Raw genomic sequence first — 18,430 nt, 5'->3', positions numbered from 1 at the left:
GTTGGTGGTATAGTGGTGAGCATAGCTGCCTTCCAAGCAGTTGACACGGGTTTGATTCCCGGCCAACGCAGTGCTAATATTTATACATTAAGCAAGCTGTAGCTATTCTAACGCAATATGTTAAAAAAAAGAGAAATATCTTGACCAGATTACTCAGCTATTAGATAAATAATAAACAAAGACATAGGCAGGCATCCCAAATGCCCCGTCTGCGACTTTATATGTCCTGAAATTGTTTATATTTTACAAACAGCAGTCACCACTCACAACTGCTGGTAATAAATGGGCTGCAGGGGGGCAGGCTATGAAACGGCTAAGCCCTTCTGCCCGACCAGCCTTTAGAACTGCAGCATCTCTGCAGTAAAAAGTATTTCAGGTCAATATCTCTCCCCTGGAAAAAATGTGCGAGACCCACCACCGATAAATGTGGCAAAAGTCCCCAACATTTTCTGCATATTTGTGCTCTTACCTGAAAGCAGCGCCACCTTGTAGTCATCGCAGGCAACTGCAGCATACAACCAAATTTAACCGAGAGCAAGGTGAAAGAAACCCAAGGGAACAGCCCCTGTCTGCAGCAGGAAGGTTGGCTGCTTCGAATGGACAGAACTTCCAGTCCTAAGTCCACTCACGTCCCGAACGCTCATACCGGGCAAGCCCTCACCGGGTGCACCTCTGGCTCCCAGGTAAGGCCAAAACCTGAGCATGGTAGCGCAGGATCACAGAGAAGGAGCGGGTGGGGGTGCTTCTGTCTTGACAAAGGCGTGACATGGCTAGTGACTGAGAGGGCCTTGACTTTCCCCTATGACTGACTGTGAGAGGGGAAGGCGAAGATTTTCTGCACCCAGCATGCCTTGTGACATTCTTAGGCAAATGAGGTGAGAGCCCTGCCAGAATAGCTCCAGCGATCCCATGCCACTCCTCTGAAGGCTCCTGCTCTGCATAACCACAGCATTTTGAGCAGAAAGCAGAGTGGCGCAGCGGAAGCGTGCTGGGCCCATAACCCAGAGGTCGATGGATCGAAACCATCCTCTGCTAGCATGGATTCATTTTTTTTCTTGTGAGGACCACTCTCTCCTTTCCACGCTGCCAGAGCGGAAAACAGCAGGCTTGTGCCAGCTTTTTGTGGGAAGAGACTGCTCAACTATCGGTCTCTGCTCAAAGTCAGGGAGACAGATGGTCAGAGAATCAACCCTACACTTCAAAGGAAATGATGCACAGTTATGACCATTAACGAAAGATGGGACCCTCGCACTTCTTTCTGAGGCTGCTTGGAACGTTATTATTCCCTTTTTTTGTCCTGCTATTATCAATCTCCTGTGAATTTCGTGGAGCTGTTTTCTTTCTCTACCCTGCTGTTTTTCCCTTGCTGCCAATATATGCTTATTTCAATGATTTGAACTGCTGCTTTCCATTTCTCCTTTTCTGCGCAGCTTTTGCATTGGTTTCAATCTCCAGTTCCTTAGCAGTTGCAAGAACTTTTTTCCTGATTTTCATGTTGGTCTGTAAACCAAAAATACCTCTGATACTGGTGCAATATAGTCATTGAACTCAGGGTGGTGATGTCTAGAGTTTAAAAAAAACATATGACATGGAGCGTTGGTGGTATAGTGGTGAGCATAGCTGCCTTCCAAGCAGTTAACCCGGGTTCGATTCCCGGCCAACGCAGTGCTAATATTTATACATTAAGCAAGCTGTAGCTATTCTAAAGCAATATGTTAAAAAAAAGAGAAATATCTTGACCAGATTACTCAGCTATTAGATAAATAATAAACAAAGACATAGGCAGGCATCCCAAAAGCCCCGTCTGCGACTTTATATGTCCTGAAATTTTTAAATTTTAAAAACAGCAGTCACCACTCACAACTGCTGGTAATAAATGGGCTGCAGGGGGGCAGGCAATGAAACGGCTAAGCCCTTCTGCCCGACCAGCCTTTAGAACTGCAGCATCTCTGCAGTAAAAAGTGTTTCAGGTCAATATCACTCCCCTGGAAAAAATGTGCGAGACCCACCACCGATAAATGTGGCAAAAGTCCCCAACATTTTCTGCATATTTGTGCTCTTACCTGAAAGCAGCGCCACCTTGTAGTCATCGCAGGCAACTGCAGCATACAACCAAATTTATCCGAGCGCAAGGTGAAAGAAACCCAAGGGAACAGCCCCTGTCTGCAGCAGGAAGGTTGGCTGCTTCGAATGGACAGAACTTCCAGTTCTAAGTCCACTCACGTCCCGAACGCTCCCAAACGCTCATACCGGGCAAGCCCTCACCGGGTGCACCTCTGGCTCCCAGGTAAGGCCAAAACCTGAGCATGGTAGCGCAGGATCACAGAGAAGGAGCGAGTGGGGGTGCTTCTGTCTTGACAAAGGCGTGACATGGCTAGTGACTGAGAGGGCCTTGACTTTCCCCTATGACTGACTGTGAGAGGGGAAGGCGAAGATTTTCTGCACCCAGCATGCCTTGTGACATTCTTAGGCAAATGAGGTGAGAGCCCTGCCAGAATAGCTCCAGCGATCCCATGCCACTCCTCTGAAGGCTCCTGATCTGCATAACCACAGCATTTTGAACAGGAAGCAGAGTGGCGCAGCGGAAGCGTGCTGGGCCCATAACCCAGAGGTTGTTGGATCGAAACCATCCTCTGCTAGCATGGATTGATTTTTTTTCTTGTGAGGACCACTCTCTCGTTTCCACGCTGCCAGAGCGGAAAACAGCAGGCTTGTGTCAGCTTTTTGTGGGAAGAGACTGCTCAACTATCGGTCTCTGCTCAAAGTCAGGGAGACAGATGGTCAGAGAATCAACCCTACACTTCAAAGGAAATGATGCACAGTTATGACCATTAAAGAAAGATGGGACCCTCACACTTCTTTCTGAGCCTGCTTGGAACGTTATTATTCCCTTTTTTTGTCCTGCTATTATCAATCTCCTGTGAATTTCGTGGAGCTGTTTTCTTTCTCTACCCTGCTGTTTTTCCCTTGCTGCCAATATATGCTTATTTCAATGATTTGAACTGCTGCTTTCCCTTTCTCATTTTCTGCGCAGCTTTTGCATTGGTTTCAATGTCCAGTTCCTTAGCAGTTGCAAGAACTTTTTTCCTGATTTTCATGTTGGTCTGTAAACCAAAAATACCTCTGATACTGGTGCAATATAGTCATTGAACTCAGGGTTGTGATGTCTAGAGTTTTAAAAAAACATATGCCACGGAGCGTTGGTGGTATAGTGGTGAGCATAGCTGCCTTCCAAGCAGTTAACCCGGGTTTGATTCCCGGCCAACGCAGTGCTAATATTTATACATTAAGCAAGCTGTAGCTATTCTAATGCAATATGTTAAAAAAAAGAGAAATATCTTGACCAGATTACTCAGCTATTAGATAAATAATAAACAAAGACATAGGCAGGCATCCCAAAAGCCCCGTCTGCGACTTTCTATGTCCTGAAATTTTTTATATTTTACAAACAGCAGTCACCACTCACAACTGCTGGTAATAAATGGGCTGCAGGGGGGCAGCCAATGAAACGGCTAAGCCCTTCTGCCCGACCAGCCTTTAGAACTGCAGCATCTCTGCAGTAAAAAGTATTTCAGGTCAATATCTCTCCCCTGGAAAAAATGTGCGAGACCCACCACCGATAAATGTGGCAAAAGTCCCCAACATTTTCTGCATATATGTGCTCTTACCTGAAAGCAGCGCCACCTTGTAGTCATCGCAGGCAACTGCAGCATACAACCAAATTTAACCGAGAGCAAGGTGAAAGAAACCCAAGGGAACAGCCCCTGACTGCAGCAGGAAGGTTGGCTGCTTCGAATGGACAGAACTTCCAGTCCTAAGTCCACTCACGTCCCGAACGCTCATACCGGGCAAGCCCTCACCGGGTGCACCTCTGGCTCCCAGGTAAGGCCAAAACCTGAGCATGGTAGCGCAGGATCACAGAGAAGGAGCGGGTGGGGGTGCTTCTGTCTTGACAAAGGCGTGACATGGCTAGTGACTGAGAGGGCCTTGACTTTCCCCTATGACTGACTGTGAGAGGGGAAGGCGAAGATTTTCTGCACCCAGCATGCCTTGTGACATTCTTAGGCAAATGAGGTGAGAGCCCTGCCAGAATAGCTCCAGCGATCCCATGCCACTCCTCTGAAGGCTCCTGATCTGCATAACCACAGCATTTTGAACAGGAAGCAGAGTGGCGCAGCGGAAGCGTGCTGGGCCCATAACCCAGAGGTCGATGGATCGAAACCATCCTCTGCTAGCATGGATTGATTTTTTTTCTTGTGAGGACCACTCTCTCGTTTCCACGCTGCCAGAGCGGAAAACAGCAGGCTTGTGTCAGCTTTTTGTGGGAAGAGACTGCTCAACTATCGGTCTCTGCTCAAAGTCAGGGAGACAGATGGTCAGAGAATCAACCCTACACTTCAAAGGAAATGATGCACAGTTATGACCATTAACGAAAGATGGGACCCTCGCACTTCTTTCTGAGGCTGCTTGGAACGTTATTATTCCCTTTTTTTGTCCTGCTATTATCAATCTCCTGTGAATTTCGTGGAGCTGTTTTCTTTCTCTACCCTGCTGTTTTTCCCTTGCTGCCAATATATGCTTATTTCAATGATTTGAACTGCTGCTTTCCATTTCTCCTTTTCTGCGCAGCTTTTGCATTGGTTTCAATCTCCAGTTCCTTAGCAGTTGCAAGAACTTTTTTCCTGATTTTCATGTTGGTCTGTAAACCAAAAATACCTCTGATACTGGTGCAATATAGTCATTGAACTCAGGGTGGTGATGTCTAGAGTTTAAAAAAAACATATGCCATGGAGCGTTGGTGGTATAGTGGTGAGCATAGCTGCCTTCCAAGCAGTTGACCCGGGTTCGATTCCCGGCCAACGCAGTGCTAATATTTATACATTAAGCAAGCTGTAGCTATTCTAAAGCAATATGTTAAAAAAAAGAGAAATATCTTGACCAGATTACTCAGCTATTAGATAAATAATAAACAAAGACATAGGCAGGCATCCCAAAAGCCCCGTCTGCGACTTTATATGTCCTGAAATTTTTAAATTTTAAAAACAGCAGTCACCACTCACAACTGCTGGTAATAAATGGGCTGCAGGGGGGCAGCCAATGAAACGGCTAAGCCCTTCTGCCCGACCAGCCTTTAGAACTGCAGCATCTCTGCAGTAAAAAGTATTTCAGGTCAATATCTCTCCCCTGGAAAAAATGTGCGAGACCCACCACCGATAAATGTGGCAAAAGTCCCCAACATTTTCTGCATATATGTGCTCTTACCTGAAAGCAGCGCCACCTTGTAGTCATCGCAGGCAACTGCAGCATACAACCAAATTTAACCGAGAGCAAGGTGAAAGAAACCCAAGGGAACAGCCCCTGACTGCAGCAGGAAGGTTGGCTGCTTCGAATGGACAGAACTTCCAGTCCTAAGTCCACTCACGTCCCGAACGCTCATACCGGGCAAGCCCTCACCGGGTGCACCTCTGGCTCCCAGGTAAGGCCAAAACCTGAGCATGGTAGCGCAGGATCACAGAGAAGGAGCGGGTGGGGGTGCTTCTGTCTTGACAAAGGCGTGACATGGCTAGTGACTGAGAGGGCCTTGACTTTCCCCTATGACTGACTGTGAGAGGGGAAGGCGAAGATTTTCTGCACCCAGCATGCCTTGTGACATTCTTAGGCAAATGAGGTGAGAGCCCTGCCAGAATAGCTCCAGCGATCCCATGCCACTCCTCTGAAGGCTCCTGATCTGCATAACCACAGCATTTTGAACAGGAAGCAGAGTGGCGCAGCGGAAGCGTGCTGGGCCCATAACCCAGAGGTCGATGGATCGAAACCATCCTCTGCTAGCATGGATTGATTTTTTTTCTTGTGAGGACCACTCTCTCGTTTCCACGCTGCCAGAGCGGAAAACAGCAGGCTTGTGTCAGCTTTTTGTGGGAAGAGACTGCTCAACTATCGGTCTCTGCTCAAAGTCAGGGAGACAGATGGTCAGAGAATCAACCCTACACTTCAAAGGAAATGATGCACAGTTATGACCATTAACGAAAGATGGGACCCTCGCACTTCTTTCTGAGGCTGCTTGGAACGTTATTATTCCCTTTTTTTGTCCTGCTATTATCAATCTCCTGTGAATTTCGTGGAGCTGTTTTCTTTCTCTACCCTGCTGTTTTTCCCTTGCTGCCAATATATGCTTATTTCAATGATTTGAACTGCTGCTTTCCATTTCTCCTTTTCTGCGCAGCTTTTGCATTGGTTTCAATCTCCAGTTCCTTAGCAGTTGCAAGAACTTTTTTCCTGATTTTCATGTTGGTCTGTAAACCAAAAATACCTCTGATACTGGTGCAATATAGTCATTGAACTCAGGGTGGTGATGTCTAGAGTTTAAAAAAAACATATGCCATGGAGCGTTGGTGGTATAGTGGTGAGCATAGCTGCCTTCCAAGCAGTTGACCCGGGTTCGATTCCCGGCCAACGCAGTGCTAATATTTATACATTAAGCAAGCTGTAGCTATTCTAAAGCAATATGTTAAAAAAAAGAGAAATATCTTGACCAGATTACTCAGCTATTAGATAAATAATAAACAAAGACATAGGCAGGCATCCCAAAAGCCCCGTCTGCGACTTTATATGTCCTGAAATTTTTAAATTTTAAAAACAGCAGTCACCACTCACAACTGCTGGTAATAAATGGGCTGCAGGGGGGCACGCAATGAAACGGCTAAGCCCTTCTGCCCGACCAGCCTTTAGAACTGCAGCATCTCTGCAGTAAAAAGTGTTTCAGGTCAATATCTCTCCCCTGGAAAAAATGTGCGAGACCCACCACCGATAAATGTGGCAAAAGTCCCCAACATTTTCTGCATATTTGTGCTCTTACCTGAAAGCAGCGCCACCTTGTAGTCATCGCAGGCAACTGCAGCATACAACCAAATTTATCCGAGAGCAAGGTGAAAGAAACCCAAGGGAACAGCCCCTGTCTGCAGCAGGAAGGTTGGCTGCTTCGAATGGACAGAACTTCCAGTTCTAAGTCCACTCACGTCCCGAACGCTCCCAAACGCTCATACCGGGCAAGCCCTCACCGTGTGCACCTCTGGCTCCCAGGTAAGGCCAAAACCTGAGCATGGTAGCGCAGGATCACAGAGAAGGAGCGAGTGGGGGTGCTTCTGTCTTGACAAAGGCGTGACATGGCTAGTGACTGAGAGGGCCTTGACTTTCCCCTATGACTGACTGTGAGAGGGGAAGGCGAAGATTTTCTGCACCCAGCATGCCTTGTGACATTCTTAGGCAAATGAGGTGAGAGCCTTGCCAGAATAGCTCCAGCGATCCCATGCCACTCCTCTGAAGGCTCCTGATCTGCATAACCACAGCATTTTGAACAGGAAGCAGAGTGGCGCAGCGGAAGCGTGCTGGGCCCATAACCCAGAGGTTGTTGGAACGAAACCATCCTCTGCTAGCATGGATTGATTTTTTTTCTTGTGAGGACCACTCTCTCGTTTCCACGCTGCCAGAGCGGAAAACAGCAGGCTTGTGTCAGCTTTTTGTGGGAAGAGACTGCTCAACTATCGGTCTCTGCTCAAAGTCAGGGAGACAGATGGTCAGAGAATCAACCCTACACTTCAAAGGAAATGATGCACAGTTATGACCATTAAAGAAAGATGGGACCCTCACACTTCTTTCTGAGCCTGCTTGGAACGTTATTATTCCCTTTTTTTGTCCTGCTATTATCAATCTCCTGTGAATTTCGTGGAGCTGTTTTCTTTCTCTACCCTGCTGTTTTTCCCTTGCTGCCAATATATGCTTATTTCAATGATTTGAACTGCTGCTTTCCCTTTCTCATTTTCTGCGCAGCTTTTGCATTGGTTTCAATGTCCAGTTCCTTAGCAGTTGCAAGAACTTTTTTCCTGATTTTCATGTTGGTCTGTAAACCAAAAATACCTCTGATACTGGTGCAATATAGTCATTGAACTCAGGGTTGTGATGTCTAGAGTTTTAAAAAAACATATGCCACGGAGCGTTGGTGGTATAGTGGTGAGCATAGCTGCCTTCCAAGCAGTTGACCAGGGTTTGATTCCCGGCCAACGCAGTGCTAATATTTATACATTAAGCAAGCTGTAGCTATTCTAATGCAATATGTTAAAAAAAAGAGAAATATCTTGACCAGATTACTCAGCTATTAGATAAATAATAAACAAAGACATAGGCAGGCATCCCAAAAGCCCCGTCTGCGACTTTCTATGTCCTGAAATTTTTTATATTTAACAAACAGCAGTCACCACTCACAACTGCTGGTAATAAATGGGCTGCAGGGGGGCAGCCAATGAAACGGCTAAGCCCTTCTGCCCGACCAGCCTTTAGAACTGCAGCATCTCTGCAGTAAAAAGTATTTCAGGTCAATATCTCTCCCCTGGAAAAAATGTGCGAGACCCACCACCGATAAATGTGGCAAAAGTCCCCAACATTTTCTGCATATATGTGCTCTTACCTGAAAGCAGCGCCACCTTGTAGTCATCGCAGGCAACTGCAGCATACAACCAAATTTAACCGAGAGCAAGGTGAAAGAAACCCAAGGGAACAGCCCCTGACTGCAGCAGGAAGGTTGGCTGCTTCGAATGGACAGAACTTCCAGTCCTAAGTCCACTCACGTCCCGAACGCTCATACCGGGCAAGCCCTCACCGGGTGCACCTCTGGCTCCCAGGTAAGGCCAAAACCTGAGCATGGTAGCGCAGGATCACAGAGAAGGAGCGGGTGGGGGTGCTTCTGTCTTGACAAAGGCGTGACATGGCTAGTGACTGAGAGGGCCTTGACTTTCCCCTATGACTGACTGTGAGAGGGGAAGGCGAAGATTTTCTGCACCCAGCATGCCTTGTGACATTCTTAGGCAAATGAGGTGAGAGCCCTGCCAGAATAGCTCCAGCGATCCCATGCCACTCCTCTGAAGGCTCCTGATCTGCATAACCACAGCATTTTGAACAGGAAGCAGAGTGGCGCAGCGGAAGCGTGCTGGGCCCATAACCCAGAGGTCGATGGATCGAAACCATCCTCTGCTAGCATGGATTGATTTTTTTTCTTGTGAGGACCACTCTCTCGTTTCCACGCTGCCAGAGCGGAAAACAGCAGGCTTGTGTCAGCTTTTTGTGGGAAGAGACTGCTCAACTATCGGTCTCTGCTCAAAGTCAGGGAGACAGATGGTCAGAGAATCAACCCTACACTTCAAAGGAAATGATGCACAGTTATGACCATTAAAGAAAGATGGGACCCTCGCACTTCTTTCTGAGCCTGCTTGGAACGTTATTATTCCCTTTTTTTGTCCTGCTATTATCAATCTCCTGTGAATTTCGTGGAGCTGTTTTCTTTCTCTACCCTGCTGTTTTTCCCTTGCTGCCAATATATGCTTATTTCAATGATTTGAACTGCTGCTTTCCCTTTCTCCTTTTCTGCGCAGCTTTTGCATTGGTTTCAATCTCCAGTTCCTTAGCAGTTGCAAGAACTTTTTTCCTGATTTTCATGTTGGTCTGTAAACCAAAAATACCTCTGATACTGGTGCAATATAGTCATTGAACTCAGGGTTGTGATGTCTAGAGTTTAAAAAAAACATATGCCATGGAGCGTTGGTGGTATAGTGGTGAGCATAGCTGCCTTCCAAGCAGTTGACCCGGGTTTGATTCCCGGCCAACGCAGTGCTAATATTTATACATTAAGCAAGCTGTAGCTATTCTAACGCAATATGTTAAATAAAAGAGAAATATCTTGACCAGATTACTCAGCTATTAGATAAATAATAAACAAAGACATAGGCAGGCATCCCAAAAGCCCCGTCTGCGACTTTCTATGTCCTGAAATTTTTATATTTTACAAACAGCAGTCACCACTCACAACTGCTGGTAATAAATGGGCTGCAGGGGGGCAGGCAATGAAACGGCTAAGCCCTTCTGCCCGACCAGCCTTTAGAACTGCAGCATCTCTGCAGTAAAAAGTGTTTCAGGTCAATATCTCTCCCCTGGAAAAAATGTGTGAGACCCACCACCGATAAATGTGGCAAAAGTCCCCAAAATTTTCTGCATATTTGTGCTCTTACCTGAAAGCAGCGCCACCTTGTAGTCATCGCAGGCAACTGCAGCATACAACCAAATTTATCCGAGAGCAAGGTGAAAGAAACCCAAGGGAACAGCCCCTGTCTGCAGCAGGATGGTTGGCTGCTTCGAATGGACAGAAATTCCAGTCCTAAGTCCACTCAAGTCCCGAACGCTCCCAAACGCTCATACCGGGCAAGCCCTCACCGGGTGCACCTCTGGCTCCCAGGTAAGGCCAAAACCTGAGCATGGTAGCGCAGGATCACAGAGAAGGAGCGGGTGGGGGTGCTTCTGTCTTGACAAAGGCGTGACATGGCTAGTGACTGAGAGGGCCTTGACTTTCCCCTATGACTGACTGTGAGAGGGGAAGGCGAAGATTTTCTGCACCCAGCATGCCTTGTGACATTCTTAGGCAAATGAGGTGAGAGCCCTGCCAGAATAGCTCCAGCGATCCCATGCCACTCCTCTGAAGGCTCCTGATCTGCATAACCACAGCATTTTGAACAGGAAGCAGAGTGGCGCAGCGGAAGCGTGCTGGGCCCATAACCCAGAGGTCGATGGATTGAAACCATCCTCTGCTAGCATGGATTGATTTTTTTTCTTGTGAGGACCACTCTCTCGTTTCCACGCTGCCAGAGCGGAAAACAGCAGGCTTGTGTCAGCTTTTTGTGGGAAGAGACTGCTCAACTATCGGTCTCTGCTCAAAGTCAGGGAGACAGATGGTCAGAGAATCAACCCTACACTTCAAAGGAAATGATGCACAGTTATGACCATTAAAGAAAGATGGGACCCTCGCACTTCTTTCTGAGCCTGCTTGGAACGTTATTATTCCCTTTTTTTGTCCTGCTATTATCAATCTCCTGTGAATTTCGTGGAGCTGTTTTCTTTCTCTACCCTGCTGTTTTTCCCTTGCTGCCAATATATGCTTATTTCAATGATTTGAACTGCTGCTTTCCCTTTCTCCTTTTCTGCGCAGCTTTTGCATTGGTTTAAATCTCCAGTTCCTTAGCAGTTGCAAGAACTTTTTTCCTGATTTTCATGTTGGTCTGTAAACCAAAAATACCTCTGATACTGGTGCAATATAGTCATTGAACTCAGGGTTCTGATGTCTAGAGTTTAAAAAAAACATATGCCACGGAGCGTTGGTGGTATAGTGGTGAGCATAGCTGCCTTCCAAGCAGTTGACCCGGGTTTGATTCCCGGCCAACGCAGTGCTAATATTTATACATTAAGCAAGCTGTAGCTATTCTAACGCAATATGTTAAATTAAAGAGAAATATCTTGACCAGATTACTCAGCTATTAGATAAATAATAAACAAAGACATAGGCAGGCATCCCAAAAGCCCCGTCTGCGACTTTCTATGTCCTGAAATTTTTATATTTTACAAACAGCAGTCACCACTCACAACTGCTGGTAATAAATGGGCTGCAGGGGGGCAGGCAATGAAACGGCTAAGCCCTTCTGCCCGACCAGCCTTTAGAACTGCAGCATCTCTGCAGTAAAAAGTGTTTCAGGTCAATATCTCTCCCCTGGAAAAAATGTGCGAGACCCACCACCGATAAATGTGGCAAAAGTCCCCAACATTTTCTGCATATTTGTGCTCTTACCTGAAAGCAGCGCCACCTTGTAGTCATCGCAGGCAACTGCAGCATACAACCAAATTTATCCGAGAGCAAGGTGAAAGAAACCCAAGGGAACAGCCCCTGTCTGCAGCAGGATGGTTGGCTGCTTCGAATGGACAGAACTTCCAGTCCTAAGTCCACTCAAGTCCCGAACGCTCCCAAACGCTCATACCGGGCAAGCCTTCACCGGGTGCACCTCTGGCTCCCAGGTAAGGCCAAAACCTGAGCATGGTAGCGCAGGATCACAGAGAAGGAGCGGGTGGGGGTGCTTCTGTCTTGACAAAGGCGTGACATGGCTAGTGACTGAGAGGGCCTTGACTTTCCCCTATGACTGACTGTGAGAGGGGAAGGCGAAGATTTTCTGCACCCAGCATGCCTTGTGACATTCTTAGGCAAATGAGGTGAGAGCCCTGCCAGAATAGCTCCAGCGATCCCATGCCACTCCTCTGAAGGCTCCTGATCTGCTTAACCACAGCATTTTGAGCAGGAAGCAGAGTGGCGCAGCGGAAGCGTGCTGGGCCCATAACCCAGAGGTCGATGGATTGAAACCATTCTCTGCTAGCATGGATTGATTTTTTTTCTTGTGAGGACCACTCTCTTGTTTCCACGCTGCCAGAGCGGAAAAAAGCAGGCTTGTGCCAGCTTTTTGTGGGAAGAGACTGCTCAACTATCGGTCTCTGCTCAAAGTCAGGGAGACAGATGGTCAGAGAATCAACCCTACACTTCAAAGGAAATGATGCACAGTTATGACCATTAACGAAAGATGGGACCCTCGCACTTCTTTCTGAGGCTGCTTGGAACGTTATTATTCCCTTTTTTTGTCCTGCTATTATCAATCTCCTGTGAATTTCGTGGAGCTGTTTTCTTTCTCTACCCTGCTGTTTTTCCCTTGCTGCCAATATATGCTTATTTCAATGATTTGAACTGCTGCTTTCCCTTTCTCATTTTCTGCGCAGCTTTTGCATTGGTTTCAATGTCCAGTTCCTTAGCAGTTGCAAGAACTTTTTTCCTGATTTTCATGTTGGTCTGTAAACCAAAAATACCTCTGATACTGGTGCAATATAGTCATTGAACTCAGGGTTGTGATGTCTAGAGTTTTAAAAAAACATATGCCACGGAGCGTTGGTGGTATAGTGGTGAGCATAGCTGCCTTCCAAGCAGTTGACCCGGGTTTGATTCCCGGCCAACGCAGTGCTAATATTTATACATTAAGCAAGCTGTAGCTATTCTAACGCAATATGTTAAAAAAAAGAGAAATATCTTGACCAGATTACTCAGCTATTAGATAAATAATAAACAAAGACATAGGCAGGCATCCCAAAAGCCCCGTCTGCGACTTTCTATGTCCTGAAATTTTTTATATTTTACAAACAGCAGTCACCACTCACAACTGCTGGTAATAAATGGGCTGCAGGGGGGCAGGCAATGAAACGGCTAAGCCCTTCTGCCCGACCAGCCTTTAGAACTGCAGCATCTCTGCAGTAAAAAGTATTTCAGGTCAATATCTCTCCCCTGGAAAAAATGTGCGAGACCCACCACCGATAAATGTGGCAAAAGTCCCCAACATTTTCTGCATATTTGTGCTCTTACCTGAAAGCAGCGCCACCTTGTAGTCATCGCAGGCAACTGCAGCATACAACCAAATTTAACCGAGAGCAAGGTGAAAGAAACCCAAGGGAACAGCCCCTGTCTGCAGCAGGAAGGTTGGCTGCTTCGAATGGACAGAACTTCCAGTCCTAAGTCCACTCACGTCCCGAACGCTCATACCGGGCAAGCCCTCACCGGGTGCACCTCTGGCTCCCAGGTAAGGCCAAAACCTGAGCATGGTAGCGCAGGATCACAGAGAAGGAGCGGGTGGGGGTGCTTCTGTCTTGACAAAGGCGTGACATGGCTAGTGACTGAGAGGGCCTTGACTTTCCCCTATGACTGACTGTGAGAGGGGAAGGCGAAGATTTTCTGCACCCAGCATGCCTTGTGACATTCTTAGGCAAATGAGGTGAGAGCCCTGCCAGAATAGCTCCAGCGATCCCATGCCACTCCTCTGAAGGCTCCTGATCTGCATAACCACAGCATTTTGAGCAGAAAGCAGAGTGGCGCAGCGGAAGCGTGCTGGGCCCATAACCCAGAGGTCGATGGATCGAAACCATCCTCTGCTAGCATGGATTGATTTTTTTTCTTGTGAGGACCACTCTCTCGTTTCCACGCTGCCAGAGCGGAAAACAGCAGGCTTGTGCCAGCTTTTTGTGGGAAGAGACTGCTCAACTATCGGTCTCTGCTCAAAGTCAGGGAGACAGATGGTCAGAGAATCAACCCTACACTTCAAAGGAAATGATGCACAGTTATGACCATTAACGAAAGATGGGACCCTCGCACTTCTTTCTGAGGCTGCTTGGAACGTTATTATTCCCTTTTTTTGTCCTGCTATTATCAATCTCCTGTGAATTTCGTGGAGCTGTTTTCTTTCTCTACCCTGCTGTTTTTCCCTTGCTGCCAATATATGCTTATTTCAATGATTTGAACTGCTGCTTTCCCTTTCTCCTTTTCTGCGCAGCTTTTGCATTGGTTTCAATCTCCAGTTCCTTAGCAGTTGCAAGAACTTTTTTCCTGATTTTCATGTTGGTCTGTAAACCAAAAATACCTCTGATACTGGTGCAATATAGTCATTGAACACAGGGTGGTGATGTCTAGAGTTTTAAAAAAACATATGCCATGGAGCGTTGGTGGTATAGTGGTGAGCATAGCTGCCTTCCAAGCAGTTGACCAGGGTTCGATTCCCGGCCAACGCAGTGCTAATATTTATACATTAAGCAAGCTGTAGCTATTCTAACGCAATATGTTAAAAAAAAGAGAAATATCTTGACCAGATTACTCAGCTATTAGATAAATAATAAACAAAGACATAGGCAGGCATCCCAAAAGCCCCGTCTGCGACTTTATATGTCCTGAAATTTTTATATTTTAAAAACAGCAGTCACCACTCACAACTGCTGGTAATAAATGGGCTGCAGGGGGGCAGGCAATGAAACGGCTAAGCCCTTCTGCCTGACCAGCCTTTAGAACTGCAGCATCTCTGCAGTAAAAAGTGTTTCAGGTCAATATCTCTCCCCTGGAAAAAATGTGCGAGACCCACCACCGATAAATGTGGCAAAAGTCCCCAACATTTTCTGCATATTTGTGCTCTTACCTGAAAGCAGCGCCACCTTGTAGTCATCGCAGGCAACTGTGCCATACAACCAAATTTATCCGAGAGCAAGGTGAAAGAAACCCAAGGGAACAGCCCCTGTCTGCAGCAGGAAGGTTGGCTGCTTCGAATGGACAGAACTTCCAGTCCTAAGTCCACTCACGTCCCGAACGCTCCCAAACGCTCATACTGGGCAAGCCCTCACCGGGTGCACCTCTGGCTCCCAGGTAAGGCCAAAACCTGAGCATGGTAGCGCAGGATCACAGAGAAGGAGCGGGTGGGGGTGCTTCTGTCTTGACAAAGGCGTGACATGGCTAGTGACTGAGAGGGCCTTGACTTTCCCCTATGACTGACTGTGAGAGGGGAAGGCGAAGATTTTCTGCACCCAGCATGCCTTGTGACATTCTTAGGCAAATGAGGTGAGAGCCCTGCCAGAATAGCTCCAGCGATCCCATGCCACTCCTCTGAAGGCTCCTGATCTGCATAACCACAGCATTTTGAACAGGAAGCAGAGTGGCGCAGCGGAAGCGTGCTGGGCCCATAACCCAGAGGTCGTTGGATCGAAACCATCCTCTGCTAGCATGGATTGATTTTTTTTCTTGTGAGGACCACTCTCTCGTTTCCACGCTGCCAGAGCGGAAAACAGCAGGCTTGTGTCAGCTTTTTGTGGGAAGAGACTGCTCAACTATCGGTCTCTGCTCAAAGTCAGGGAGACAGATGGTCAGAGAATCAACCCTACACTTCAAAGGAAATGATGCACAGTTATGACCATTAAAGAAAGATGGGACCCTCACACTTCTTTCTGAGCCTGCTTGGAACGTTATTATTCCCTTTTTTTGTCCTGCTATTATCAATCTCCTGTGAATTTCGTGGAGCTGTTTTCTTTCTCTACCCTGCTGTTTTTCCCTTGCTGCCAATATATGCTTATTTCAATGATTTGAACTGCTGCTTTCCCTTTCTCCTTTTCTGCGCAGCTTTTGCATTGGTTTCAATCTCCAGTTCCTTAGCAGTTGCAAGAACTTTTTTCCTGATTTTCATGTTGGTCTGTAAACCAAAAATACCTCTAATACTGGTGCAATATAGTCATTGAACTCAGGGTTGTGATGTCTAGAGTTTTAAAAAAACATATGCCATGGAGCGTTGGTGGTATAGTGGTGAGCATAGCTGCCTTCCAAGCAGTTGACCCGGGTTTGATTCCCGGCCAACGCAGTGCTAATATTTATACATTAAGCAAGCTGTAGCTATTCTAACGCAATATGTTAAATAAAAGAGAAATATCTTGACCAGATTACTCAGCTATTTGATAAATAATAAACAAAGACATAGGCAGGCATCCCAAAAGCCCCGTCTGCGACTTTCTATGTCCTGAAATTTTTATATTTTACAAACAGCAGTCACCACTCACAACTGCTGGTAATAAATGGGCTGCAGGGGGGCAGGCAATGAAACGGCTAAGCCCTTCTGCCCGACCAGCCTTTAGAACTGCAGCATCTCTGCAGTAAAAAGTGTTTCAGGTCAATATCTCTCCCCTGGAAAAAATGTGCGAGACCCACCACCGATAAATGTGGCAAAAGTCCCCAACATTTTCTGCATATTTGTGCTCTTACCTGAAAGCAGCGCCACCTTGTAGTCATCGCAGGCAACTGCAGCATACAACCAAATTTATCCGAGAGCAAGGTGAAAGAAACCCAAGGGAACAGCCCCTGTCTGCAGCAGGAAGGTTGGCTGCTTCGAATGGACAGAACTTCCAGTTCTAAGTCCACTCACGTCCCGAACGCTCCCAAACGCTCATACCGGGCAAGCCCTCACCGTGTGCACCTCTGGCTCCCAGGTAAGGCCAAAACCTGAGCATGGTAGCGCAGGATCACAGAGAAGGAGCGAGTGGGGGTGCTTCTGTCTTGACAAAGGCGTGACATGGCTAGTGACTGAGAGGGCCTTGACTTTCCCCTATGACTGACTGTGAGAGGGGAAGGCGAAGATTTTCTGCACCCAGCATGCCTTGTGACATTCTTAGGCAAATGAGGTGAGAGCCCTGCCAGAATAGCTCCAGCGATCCCATGCCACTCCTCTGAAGGCTCCTGATCTGCATAACCACAGCATTTTGAACAGGAAGCAGAGTGGCGCAGCAGAAGCGTGCTGGGCCCATAACCCAGAGGTCGATGGATCGAAACCATCCTCTGCTAGCATGGATTGAATTTTTTTCTTGTGAGGACCACTCTCTCGTTTCCACGCTGCCAGAGCGGAAAACAGCAGGCTTGTGTCAGCTTTTTGTGGGAAGAGACTGCTCAACTATCGGTCTCTGCTCAAAGTCAGGGAGACAGATGGTCAGAGAATCAACCCTACACTTCAAAGGAAATGATGCACAGTTATGACCATTAAAGAAAGATGGGACCCTCGCACTTCTTTCTGAGCCTGCTTGGAACGTTATTATTCCCTTTTTTGTCCTGCTATTATCAATCTCCTGTGAATTTCGTGGAGCTGTTTTCTTTCTCTACCCTGCTGTTTTTCCCTTGCTGCCAATATATGCTTATTTCAATGATTTGAACTGCTGCTTTCCCTTTCTCCTTTTCTGCGCAGCTTTTGCATTGGTTTAAATCTCCAGTTCCTTAGCAGTTGCAAGAACTTTTTTCCTGATTTTCATGTTGGTCTGTAAACCAAAAATACCTCTGATACTGGTGCAATATAGTCATTGAACTCAGGGTTCTGATGTCTAGAGTTTAAAAAAAACATATGCCACGGAGCGTTGGTGGTATAGTGGTGAGCATAGCTGCCTTCCAAGCAGTTGACCCGGGTTTGATTCCCGGCCAACGCAGTGCTAATATTTATACATTAAGCAAGCTGTAGCTATTCTAACGCAATATGTTAAATTAAAGAGAAATATCTTGACCAGATTACTCAGCTATTAGATAAATAATAAACAAAGACATAGGCAGGCATCCCAAAAGCCCCGTCTGCGACTTTCTATGTCCTGAAATTTTTATATTTTACAAACAGCAGTCACCACTCACAACTGCTGGTAATAAATGGGCTGCAGTGGGGCAGGCAATGAAACGGCTAAGCCCTTCTGCCCGACCAGCCTTTAGAACTGCAGCATCTCTGCAGTAAAAAGTGTTTCAGGTCAATATCTCTCCCCTGGAAAAAATGTGCGAGACCCACCACCGATAAATGTGGCAAAAGTCCCCAACATTTTCTGCATATTTGTGCTCTTACCTGAAAGCAGCGCCACCTTGTAGTCATCGCAGGCAACTGCAGCATACAACCAAATTTATCCGAGAGCAAGGTGAAAGAAACCCAAGGGAACAGCCCCTGTCTGCAGCAGGAAGGTTGGCTGCTTCGAATGGACAGAACTTCCAGTCCTAAGTCCACTCACGTCCCGAACGCTCCCAAACGCTCATACCGGGCAAGCCCTCACCGGGTGCACCTCTGGCTCCCAGGTAAGGCCAAAACCTGAGCATGGTAGCGCAGGATCACAGAGAAGGAGCGGGTGGGGGTGCTTCTGTCTTGACAAAGGCGTGACATGGCTAGTGACTGAGAGGGCCTTGACTTTCCCCTATGACTGACTGTGAGAGGGGAAG

The 18,430-nt window shown here is 47.0% G+C and overlaps 8 non-coding genes across 8 annotated transcripts; all 8 read left to right on the top strand.

The window, feature by feature from the left end:
• The first annotated feature begins 1,593 nt into the window (after window positions 1–1,593).
• On the top strand, window positions 1,594–1,665 carry TRNAG-UCC (transfer RNA glycine (anticodon UCC)). Its single transcript has one exon. It is a non-coding gene; the product is annotated as a tRNA-Gly (tRNA).
• A 3,127-nt stretch (window positions 1,666–4,792) lies between these two features.
• TRNAG-UCC (transfer RNA glycine (anticodon UCC)) lies at window positions 4,793–4,864 on the top strand. The gene has a single exon. It is a non-coding gene; the product is annotated as a tRNA-Gly (tRNA).
• Window positions 4,865–6,386: 1,522 nt separating this feature from the next.
• On the top strand, window positions 6,387–6,458 carry TRNAG-UCC (transfer RNA glycine (anticodon UCC)). The gene has a single exon. It is a non-coding gene; the product is annotated as a tRNA-Gly (tRNA).
• Window positions 6,459–9,585: 3,127 nt separating this feature from the next.
• TRNAG-UCC (transfer RNA glycine (anticodon UCC)) lies at window positions 9,586–9,657 on the top strand. The gene has a single exon. It is a non-coding gene; the product is annotated as a tRNA-Gly (tRNA).
• A 1,532-nt stretch (window positions 9,658–11,189) lies between these two features.
• Window positions 11,190–11,261, top strand: TRNAG-UCC (transfer RNA glycine (anticodon UCC)). The gene has a single exon. It is a non-coding gene; the product is annotated as a tRNA-Gly (tRNA).
• A 1,532-nt stretch (window positions 11,262–12,793) lies between these two features.
• TRNAG-UCC (transfer RNA glycine (anticodon UCC)) lies at window positions 12,794–12,865 on the top strand. The gene has a single exon. It is a non-coding gene; the product is annotated as a tRNA-Gly (tRNA).
• Window positions 12,866–15,992: 3,127 nt separating this feature from the next.
• Window positions 15,993–16,064, top strand: TRNAG-UCC (transfer RNA glycine (anticodon UCC)). The gene has a single exon. It is a non-coding gene; the product is annotated as a tRNA-Gly (tRNA).
• Window positions 16,065–17,595: 1,531 nt separating this feature from the next.
• TRNAG-UCC (transfer RNA glycine (anticodon UCC)) lies at window positions 17,596–17,667 on the top strand. The gene has a single exon. It is a non-coding gene; the product is annotated as a tRNA-Gly (tRNA).
• Window positions 17,668–18,430: the final 763 nt, after the last annotated feature.

This window comes from Pleurodeles waltl, unplaced genomic scaffold, assembly GCF_031143425.1.
Source record: "Pleurodeles waltl isolate 20211129_DDA unplaced genomic scaffold, aPleWal1.hap1.20221129 scaffold_69, whole genome shotgun sequence".
In the NCBI taxonomy this organism is placed as follows: domain Eukaryota; kingdom Metazoa; phylum Chordata; class Amphibia; order Caudata; family Salamandridae; genus Pleurodeles; species Pleurodeles waltl.
Note: the sequence above shows the minus strand (reverse complement) of the source record. Positions and strands in the feature narration are given on the sequence as shown.